Source organism: Engystomops pustulosus, chromosome 4 (genome assembly GCF_040894005.1).
Source record: "Engystomops pustulosus chromosome 4, aEngPut4.maternal, whole genome shotgun sequence".
In the NCBI taxonomy this organism is placed as follows: domain Eukaryota; kingdom Metazoa; phylum Chordata; class Amphibia; order Anura; family Leptodactylidae; genus Engystomops; species Engystomops pustulosus.
Window position 1 is genome coordinate 62,065,323 of NC_092414.1, and position 11,050 is coordinate 62,076,372.

The window sequence follows — 11,050 nt, forward strand, 5'->3', positions numbered from 1 at the left end:
ACGATCAAAAGTCTGTACGGTCCTCAAAATGGTAGCATTAAAAACATCAGGTCACCTCGGAAATAATTACACTACACACAGCTCCGTACACTGAAGTATGAAAAAGTTAGCGCCAAAAATGGCAAAATAAATAATTTTTTTTTTGTACAGGTGGTTTCATTTTTGTAAATGTATGAAAATATTATAAAACCTTTATAAATTTAGTTTCCCCGTGATCGCACCCACCTAAAGAATATATGAGACATTTCATTTGTGGTGAACAGTGAAAGCAGTAAAATCCAAGCCCACAAGAAAATGACACAAAAAATGGCACCAATTTCACTGCATTATGCAGAAAACAAATCCTCACAAAGCTCTTTACATGGAAAAAAATAAAGTTAAATTTTTGAAAGTGAGGAGTGAAAAATGAAAAAACAAAAAAGGGATTAAGATGGCAATATTTGGTCCATAAGCAGACTAACTTATAGTCCCCCAGTCCCTGCCTCTACTCAGGACTGCTGTCACTGTATGGGGGTAATGATAATCAGTATATGGCGGTAATATTCCACACTGATGGCAGTAATACTGTAGTCATCACTATATTAGCTTCTAGTATAGCATTATTATTGGTAATGTTGGCCTTTCTGTAGTGGTCTTTATAACCAGAATTCTGCTATTTATGTGGTTGTAATGGTGGCGTCATGATGTCAAAGTGTTATTTGTCTTTTGTATAGTGGTATTGTGGCACTATTGGGCTAAATTGCTGTGTCTGCACCTTGCGATAGAAACGTCGGCTTTGGTTTGCAGTTTGGGCACTCGGTCTCTTAAAGGTTCGCCATCACTGCCCTATATCATAATGTATTGAACTGACTGTTTTTCTAAATGGAATAAGGAGCAATCGGAGTATAGTGCCCCTCATCTTTCTCTATTTTTGTTATATACTACAGGGGGCTGGCAATTAGAGATGAGCGAGCACTAAAATGCTCGAGTGCTCGATACTCAAGTCAAACTTTTTCCGATGCTCGAGTTCTCGTTTCGAATAACGAACCCCATTGAAGTCAATGGGAGACTTGAGCATTTTTCAAGGGGACTGAGGCTCTGCACAGGGAAGCTTGGCCAAAAACCTGGAAACCTCAGAAAATGATGGAAACACCACGGAAATGGACAGGAAACAGCAGGGGCAGCATGCATGGATGCCTCTGAGGCTGCCTAATCGCACCATTATGCCAAAATTATGGGCAACAGCATGGCGATGACAGAGTGACTGATAGAGGCGGGATAGCATCTAAAACATGCAATAATTGACCCTGACACTATAGGGGACGGCATGCAGAGCAAGCAGCAGCAGCAGCAGCGGCAGGCTAGAGAGTGTCATGGCGACATACCCCAAATGGACTCAGGCTTCAAAACAATTTAAAAAATTCCTTTTGGCGAGGATAACGTGTAACACTGTTCGTATCAGTATCTGGCCTGGTTATCGCGGCAGAGAGGAACCAAAGGAGGTGAGCAAGAAGCGCTGAAACGATTTCCTATGTGAACAAAAGGTTGACGGTATATTTAGTCGATAACACAGCATGGCGGCGACAGAGTGACCAAGTTCCATAACGTATGTGCTGAAACACCCGAAAAATGACCTGACACAGCTCGTTTGCTAAGGGGACAACATGTGGAGGCAGCTATGGAGCCGACTTTTGGAGGCAGATATGGAGACAACATGTGGAGGTTGCTATGGAGACAATGTGTGGTGGCAGCTATGGAGACGACGTGTGAAGGCTGCTATGGAGACAGCTTGTGGAGGCAGCTATGGAGACGGCGTCTGCAGGCTGCTATGGAGACGACGTGTGGAGGCAATGGGGACAGTTATGGCACCTGAGGAGAATGTAAGGAGTTGAGAAAAGAGGAGTGAAAAGATAGATTTTAGAGGTAAAAGGTTATAGGTTGTAGCTTGAAGGTTGTTGCAGTTCAAACGATGTAAGTTGGATCTTGGGATGGAGCTGGCGGTCCGCTGCCAGGCGAGCTTTCGCCTGTCCAAGCCCCTGCCTCTCGGCTCCTCCCCACCCAAAACGGGCCTGGGGGCCAGAAGCGTTGACTTTGAAAAAATTGTAATTTTCAAAGCAGGCGGGGTCATTTGAATATTTCATCTATGAATAATAGAATAGCATAGCGGTTCTATTTTTTTTTTTCGGAAATGGTTCCATGATTAAGAGCGACAGTATGGGGCATCCATATTGCGCCGCTATGATTGAAACTTCAGGTCTCCAGCATGGCGGCAACAGATGGGCCGAGTACAATTATGTATCTGGGGAAACACCCAAAAATTCTGCCTAATACAGCTTGTTTGCTAAGGGGACGATGTATGGAGGCAGTAAGGTAGTAGTAGATTAAAGGTGTTGCAGTTAAAACGATGTTAGTCGGATCTTGGGATGGAGCTGGCGGTCCGCTGCCAGGAGAGCTTTCACCTGTCCAAGCCTCTTTCTCTCGGCTTCTCCCCACCCAAAATAGACCTGGGGGCCTGAAGCGTTGACTTTGAAAAAATTATCATTTTCAAAGCAGGCTACAAACAGCATTTCTAAGAACCTTTTGGGTAAGATCAAGTGTAGTACTGTTCTTATAAGTAATTGGCCTGGTTATGATGTTTGATGTGGAAGCTGTTAAAACAACCCAAAATGTTGCCGGACACAGTTCGTTTGCTAAGGGGACGATGTATGGAGGCAGCTATGTGGACGACTTTTGGAGGCAGCTATGGAGACGAAGTGTGGAGGTAGCAATGGAGACAAAGTGTGGAGGCAGCAATGGAGGCAACGTGTGGAGGCAGCTATAAAGACGACGTGTGGAGGCTGCTATAATGTCGACGTGTGGAGGCTGTTATGGAGACAATTACATTTGGAAAGTGCCTGTATGTGGCAGTCCAAAAAAAGTTTTCAAAACAGAGGAGCGGGAAGGTGGCCCTCCAGAAAAATTAAATAGATAGAGTACCTGTATGTGGCACTCCCAAAAATTATTTAAAACAGAGGAGCGGGTAGGTGGCCCTCCAGAAAAATTAAATTGATAGAGTACCTGTATGTGGCACTCGAAAAATTGTTTAAAACAGAGGACTGGGTAGGTGGCCCTCCAGAAAAATTTAATAGATATAGTACTATAGCTAGAGCCAGTTGGCCCTGGCAAACAATAGCCAGTTGCCTCTGCTTTAGTGTACAAAGAGGAGGAGAATGAGGAGGAGGAGTGCATACATGAGAATTATTCAGGTTGAGCTGCTTTCACCTGGTGGAGAATGGAAATCATGAGAAATCCAGGCTTGATTCATCCTGATAAGCGTCAGCCTGTCAGCACTGTCAGTCGACAGCCGTGTACGCTTATCGGTGATGATGCCACCAGCTGCACTGAAAACCTGCTCTGACAGCACGCTAGCGGCAGGGCAGGCAAGAACCTCCAAGGCGTACAGCGCCAGTTCGGCCACATGTCCAGCTTTGAAACCCAGTAGTTGTAGGGAGCTGTGTGATCATTTAGGACGATGGTATGGTCAGCTACGTACTCCCTCACCATCTTTCTGTAAAGATCAGCCCTACTCTGCCGAGACTGGGGACAGGTGACAGTGTCTTGCTGGGGTAACATAAAACTGGCAAAGGCCTTGTAAAGCGTACCCCTGCCAGTGCTGGACAAGCTGCCTGCTCGCCTACTCTCCCTCGCTACTTGTCACACAGAAGTACACCCTCTGCCGCTAGCGCTGTCAGAAGGGAAATACTGTTTCAGCTTGTGCACCAGGGCCTGCTGGTATTCATGCATTCTCACACTCCTTTCCTCTCCAGGGATGAGAGTGGAAAGATTTTGCTTGTACCGTGGGTCCAGGAGAGTGAATACCCAGTAATCGGTGCTGGAATAAATTCTTTGAAAGCGAGGGTCACAAGATAGGCAGCCTAGCAAGAAATCTGACATATGCGCCAACGCGCAAGAATTCACTCCCCTCACTGGCCTGACTCTCCATTTCCTCCTCCTCCAACTCCTCCTCCATACACGCTGAACAGTTAAGGACTGACCAATGGTCCCCTCTTCTGTCTTGCCAACATTCTGCTCCTCTTCCTCCTCATCCTCCTCCACCTCCTCCGATACGCACTAAGAAACAGACCTGAGGGTGCTTTGGCTATTAACAAGGGAATCTTCTTCCCACTTCTCTTGTGACGAGCGCAAAGCTTCCGACATCATGCTGACCAGAGAGTTTTTAACAGGCCAAGCAGCAGGATGGTGAGGCTGATGATGGCAGCATCGCCACTGACCATCTGTGTTGACTCCTCAAAGTTACTCAGCACCTGACAGATATCAGACATCCACGTCCACTACTCACTGTAGACTTGAGGAAGCTGACTGACCTGACTACCAGTTCTGGTGGAAGTTGATATCTGGCAGTCTACAATCGCTCTGCGCTGCTGGTAAACTCTGGATCACATGGTTAATGTTGAATTCCACCTCGTGGGCACGTCGCACAACAGTCGGTGAGCGGGCAGTTGGAGGCGGCGCTGCGCTGCCCGGAGAGTGGCAGCATCTGTGTTCGACTTTCTGAAATGCGCACAGATGCAGCGCACCTTCGTGAGCAAATCAGACAGATTGGGGTATGTCTTGAGGAACCACTGTACTATGAGATTTAACACATGGGCCAGGCATGGCACGTGTCAGTCTGCCGAGTTGCAGAGCCGCCACCAGGTTACGGCCATTGTCACACACAACCATGCCTGGCTTCAGGCTCAGCGGTGCCAGCCACAGAACAGTCTGCGCCGTGATGCCTTGTAATAGCTCTTGGGTGGTGTGCCTTTTATCGCCTAAGCTCAGCAATTTGAGCACCGCCTGCTGTCGCTTAGCGACGGCACTGCTGCTGTGCCTAGAGCTACCGACTGATGGCGCCATGCCCACGGATGGTAATTCAGAGGAGGAGGTGGAGGAGGGGTTGGAGGAGGAGGAGGCATAGTAGGCCTGAGAGACCATGACCGAGGTAAGGCTTGCAATCCTCGGCGTCGGCAGTATATGAGCGGCCCCAGGGTCAGACTCGGTCCCAGCCTCCACTAAGTTAACCCAATGTGCCGTCAGCGATATATAGTGGCCCTGCCCGGCAGCACTTGTCAACGTGTCCGTGGTTAGGTGGACCTTGTCAGAAACGGCGTTGGTCAGGGCACGGATGATGTTGTCTGACACGTGCTGGTGCAGGGCTGGGACGGCACATCGGGAAAAGTAGTGGCGGCTGGGGACCGAATACCGAGGGGCGGCCGCCGCCATAAGGTTGCGAAAGGCCTCGGTCTCTACCAGCCTAAAGGGCAGCATCTCCAGGCTGAGTAATTTGGAGATGTGGACGTTGAGGGCTTGGGTGTGTGGAACTGTAGTTCCTCTTGCTCTCCAGCGTCTGGGGTATAGACAGCTGAACAGTGCGCATGGAGACAATGGTGGACGCTGTGGAGAATCGTGCAGGCGAAGGTGTGGTTTTGGCGGGGGAGGTGTTTGTCGGGGTCCTGGGCAGGGGGCTGACTAGGAGGGACAGCAAATGACACAGGGGAAGAAGCAGTGGTGGCACAGGTTGCACACCACAGTCCATCGGTCATTCGCTGTTTCTTTAAAGAACCTGCAGACTTCAGAAAATCTAGCCCTCGCCACGGGAGCTTCACTACGTGAAACATTTGGCGCTGATGCACCAGCTCTGGCCCTGCCTCTCCGTCTGGCCCCACCACTGCCTCTTCCAACCTGTTCTCGTCGAGGACTCGCCTCCGTCTCAGAAGCACTGTGTTCACCCGGCCTATCAACCCAGCTTGGGTCTGTCACCTCATCATCCTTCGATCCCTCAGTCTGCTCCTCCCTCGGACTTCCTGCCCTGACAACAACTTCACCACTGTCTGTCAACCGTGTTTCCTCATCGTCCGACACATCTTTACACACTTCTTCCACTACGTCAAGAATGTCATCATGACCCACAAACTGCGACCGACGGAAAACCTGGGCATTGGGAAAGAGCTCAGCAGCAACCTGACAAGTGGTTTGTGACTCTGGGAAGGGTCCAGAAAACAGTTCCTCAGAGTATGCCGGCTCAAATTCTAAATTTTCCTGGGAGGAGGCAGACTGGGGGGGGGGGAAGGAGGTTGAGCTGGAGGAGTTCTCACTTGGGTAACATGGGTGGACTGCGTGGAAGACTGGTGGACAAATTAGTTGAAGCATTGTCCGCAATCCACGACATCACTTGTTCGCACTGTTCTGGCCTCAACAGTGCTCTACCACGAGTCCCAGTAACTTGAGACATGAAGCTAGGGAGTGTAGCTCTGCGGCGTTCCCCTGCTCCTTCATCTGCAGGTGGTGTCTCACCCCGCCCAGGACCACGGCCTTTGTCCCCTGCCCTCGGATTCAACAATTTTCAAAATTAAAGTCTATTATACAGGCAAAACAGAAATATAAACTGTAATTTATTTATTTTTTAATTTTTTTTGTGTGTTTTTTGTTTTTTTGTGATTTTTTTATAGAACAAAATGTGCAGAAGAAATCAGACAGCAACCACAGAAGATGATTGCTAAAGCTAGTTTCTAACCTACACTGACAGCACACAGAAGGATTTTGTGCTGTGACTGAGTGTGTCACTTTAACTTTTGAAAAACGCTAATGTAGCCCTAACAAGGGCTGTTGGGTTCTTGGAGAATCACTCCTGCCTAACAGTAAGGTTCTTGGAGAATCACTCCTGCCTAATAGTAATCTACTAGAACACCCTAACGCTATCCCTGACCAGCAGAAGCTCTCTCCCTAACGGCATCCAGACAGAGAATGATTCGAGCAGCGCGGGCAGGAGCTAGTCTATTCCAGGGTCACCTGATAAGGCTAGCCAACCACTGCTATTGACATGTAAGTGTACCACGTGATGCTGGGTGTACTGCAGAGTCTCCTGGCTTGTGATTGGCTCTGTTTCAGGCAGCCAAAAATCTAAACGCCGCAAGATGACATTTTCTCGAGCGGGTGAAATACTTGTGCGAGCACCGAGCAGTTGCGAGTACGCTAATGCTCGAATGAGCATCAAGCTCGGACGAGTATGCTCGCTCATCTCTACTGGCTATATACTACAGGGAAGATGGAACTGGCTATATATCACAGGTGGGGCTGCCTATATATCAAAAGTGGGGCTGGCTATACATCACAGGTGGTATCCCCTGAAGAAGCGTGGGCGAAATGCACGTTGGGGAGTCTGCGGGGCGACTTCACTGTGCGACAAATGAGTAAGACACTTGTCTTTGATTTTTAGTTTTACCGCTTACGTGAAATGATACTGTTTTGTGGGTGTGTTCATTGAGAGTTGGGTGACATATCCTTTCTTGACTGAGCCTGGTCGGACTTGCTTTTTTTGGATTCTACTTATTGCATCAATTGTAATATGATGATATCTCTCTGCTGCATCTCCTGGCTGCATGACTGGATGGGGGTTGGCTATATACTGGGGCAGGGCCATGCAGGGTATATACTGGGGCAGGGGCTGCTGGCAATATACTGGTGTTTTTTGCAGCCAGATCTTGTTGCAATGAGCTCAGCAGATTTTTGTGGCAGATAACCTTTAAAACAGCATCAGAAAAGCGAGTGTAAAAGCTTGGTGGCGAGTGTGCATTGATCCGAAGTGTGTGCAGTGTCCTAAGTGGGACTTTGGTTTAAGGGACTTAAGTTTGAGGGACTTTAGCAGGTAACTGCTGTATTTTGTGTTACTTTGACTGTAAATTCTTCTTTTCGTGCATATTTCTCTTGTAATCCCCATCCAACAATGGACTCCATAAGTGGCATTGCTACACAGTGTACATCCTGTGCCATGTATGCTTTCCTTGAACAGCCGTTCGAGGGGGAATACTGCTGTGTGGGATGTGTGAAAATTGCTCATCTGGAAGATCAGATTCTGGATCTAAATTTAAGGCTGCAGGCAATTGACAATATGGAGCGAAGTTTACTGCTCCTGGAGCACAAACTCTCTGGGGAAGATGGGTATGGGGAGGGAAGTATGGAGGTGCAGAGTGAGGGGACAGCCAGTTGGGTAATATGTAGAAGGTCGGTGCACCCCAACAAGTTTGCCAGGCTGGCGGATGAGTGGGATATCAGCTCTGGGGTTGCAATGCTGCAGCAAGACGTGGCCTCTAGCAACCAGGGGACTGTCTGCTCCAGTAAGAAGGGTAATGGGAGCACAGGCAAGGTCAGACAGGTGCTCGTAGTGGGAGATTTGATTATTAGGGGAACACACAGGGCAATCTGTCACAAAGACCGTGCATACCGAACATTGTGTTGTTTGCCGGGTCCTCGGGTTCGGCATGTTGCGGATCGGGTTGACAGATTACTGGGAGGGGCTGGTGAGGAACCAGTGGTCATGGTCCACATTGGCACTAATGACAAAGTAAGAGGTAGATGGAAGGTCCTTAAAAATGATTTCAGGGATTTAGGCCATAAGCTCAGGGCAAGGACCTCAAAGGTAGTTTTCTCCGAAATACTACCTGTACCACGTGCCCCACCAGAAAGACAGCGGGAGATCAGGGAGGTAAATAAGTGGCTCAAAAGTTGCTGTAGGAAGCAGGGTTTTGGGTTCATGGAGAACTGGGCTGACTTTTCTGTCGGCTACAGGCTCTACAGTAGGGATGGGCTGCACCTCAATGGTGAGGGTGCAGCTGTTTTGGGGGAAAAAATGGCCAGAAGGTTGGAGGAGTGTTTAAACTAGAGACCTGGGGGGAGGGCAACTACACTTGTGCAGGGCAAATAGACAGTGTAGATAGAGAGCTGGGTAGAGTCATAGTCCATGGGGGTAGAAGGGGGGCTGGAATGAGATTGGGGAATAAGAACAAAAGGAATACGGGCAGGGAAAACCATATAAAATGTATGTACACATATGCCAGAAGCCTCACAAACAAAATGGAGGAACTGGAACTCTTGATTTTGGAGCGGAAATATGATATAGTGGGTATCAGCAAGACATGGCTGGACAGTAGCTATGACTGGGCTGTTACTATAGATGGTTATAGTCTTTTTAGAAAGGATCATATAAATAAAAAAGGGGGAGGGGTTTGTTTATATGTGAATTCTTGCCTCAAGCTTGTCCTGTGAGATGACATCGGTGACGCAAATGCATATGTGGAGTCCCTATGGGTGGAGATAAGGGGAAGGGAAAAAGAATAATAAAATATTACTTGGGGTTTGTTATAAGGCTCCAAATATAATGGAGTCAGCAGAGGAAATGCTGATAAGTGAAATGGATATGGCTTCAAAGCATGGTGAAGTACTTATTATGGGGGACTTCAATTACCCAGATATTGACTGGGGGGCAGAAACATGCAAGTCCTTCAAGGTAGCAGGTTCTTGTCAACAACAAAAGACAATTACCTGTCGCAGCTAGTCCTGAAGCCAACAAGAGGGGGGGGGGGCACTGCTGGGCCTTATCCTTACCAACAGACCTGATAGGGTATCAAAACTACAGGTTGAGGGGATCCTGTGTAATAGTGATCATAATTTTGTATTACGCTTTACTAAGAACATTAGGGAAGGGACAACAAACACTCTAAACTTCAGGAGGGCAAAATTTCAGCAACTAAGGGAAGACCTTAAAGGCATAGACTGTTCTCAAAGACAAAAGCCCCCTCCCCCCCTCCCCCCCAAATGGTACTGGGAAAAGCACATACCTTATGGGAAAAAGAATAAGAGGAACAAGAAAAAAACCAATGTGGCTAACTAGTCTTGTAAGGAAAGCAATAAGTGAGAAAGATAAGGCGTTTAATGTGCTAAAACGTGAAGGTAGCGATGAGGCATTACAGGATTTTAAAGAGAAAAATAAATCCTGTAAAAAGCAGATAAAGGCTGCAAAAATAGAGACTGAGAGAAAAATTGCCAGGGAGAGCAAAAATAATCCTAAATTATTTTTCAAGTATATAATTGATAAGAAAGTAAAATCTGAGAGTGTGGGCCCCCTTAGGAATAACAGGGGGGTCATGGTGGAAGGAGATGAGGAAAGGGCCAATCCACTGAATGTCGCCTTCTCAACTGTCTTTACCCAGGAAAATCCCCTGGTGGAAGACACAATGAGGAATAATGTAAATTCTCTTTGGAATGTCAACGGTTTAACCGAGGAAGAGGTACGGCGCCGCCTTGCAACCACTAAGATAGATAAATCACCGGGGCCAGATGGCATACACCCCTGGGTTCTGCATGAACTATGTACGGTGATAGACAGACCGTTATTTTTAATATTTGAAGATTCATTGAGGACTGGTTATGTTCCACCGGACTGGCGCATAGCAAATGTGGTACCAATAAACAAAAAAGGATCAAATAGCGATCCTGGAAACTACAGACCCGTGAGTCTAATTGCTGTGGTGGGGAAAATATTTGAGGGGTTTGTTAGAGATTCTATCCTGGAGTATCTCACTGTGCACAACCTTATAACCCAGCGTCAGCATGGGTTTATGAGAGATCGCTCCTGTCAGACTAATCTGATTGGTTTCTACGAGGAGGTAAGTTCAAGACTGGATCTGGGGGACGCTGTGGACGTTGTATATCTGGACTTTTCAAAGGCATTTGACACCGTGCCACATAAAAGGTTGGTATATAAAATGAGACTGCTGGGAATAGGAGAAAATCTGTGTATTTGGGTAAGTAATTGGCTTAGTGATAGAAAACAGAGGGTGGTCATTAATGGCACATTCTCAGATTGGGTTACCAGTGGAATCCCACAGGGGTCAGTATTGGGGCCACTTCTTTTTAATATTTTTATTAATGACCTTGTAGTCGGTTTACACAGTCAAGTTTCAATATTTGTAGATGATACTAAGCTGTGTAAAGTAATAAATACTGAGGCTGATAGTTTAGCATTACAGGGGGATTTGTGGAAGCTTGAGGAGTAGGCAGAGAAATGGTTGATGAGGTTTAATGTAGATAAATGTAAAGTTATGCACTTGGGCCATGGAGACAAAAAGTATAATTATGTTCTAAACAGTCAATTACTTAATAAAACTGGAGCTGAAAAGGACTTGGGGGTATTGGTGGATGGTAAACTTAATTTTATTGACCAGAGGCAGACGGCTGCTGCCAAAGCAAATAAAAT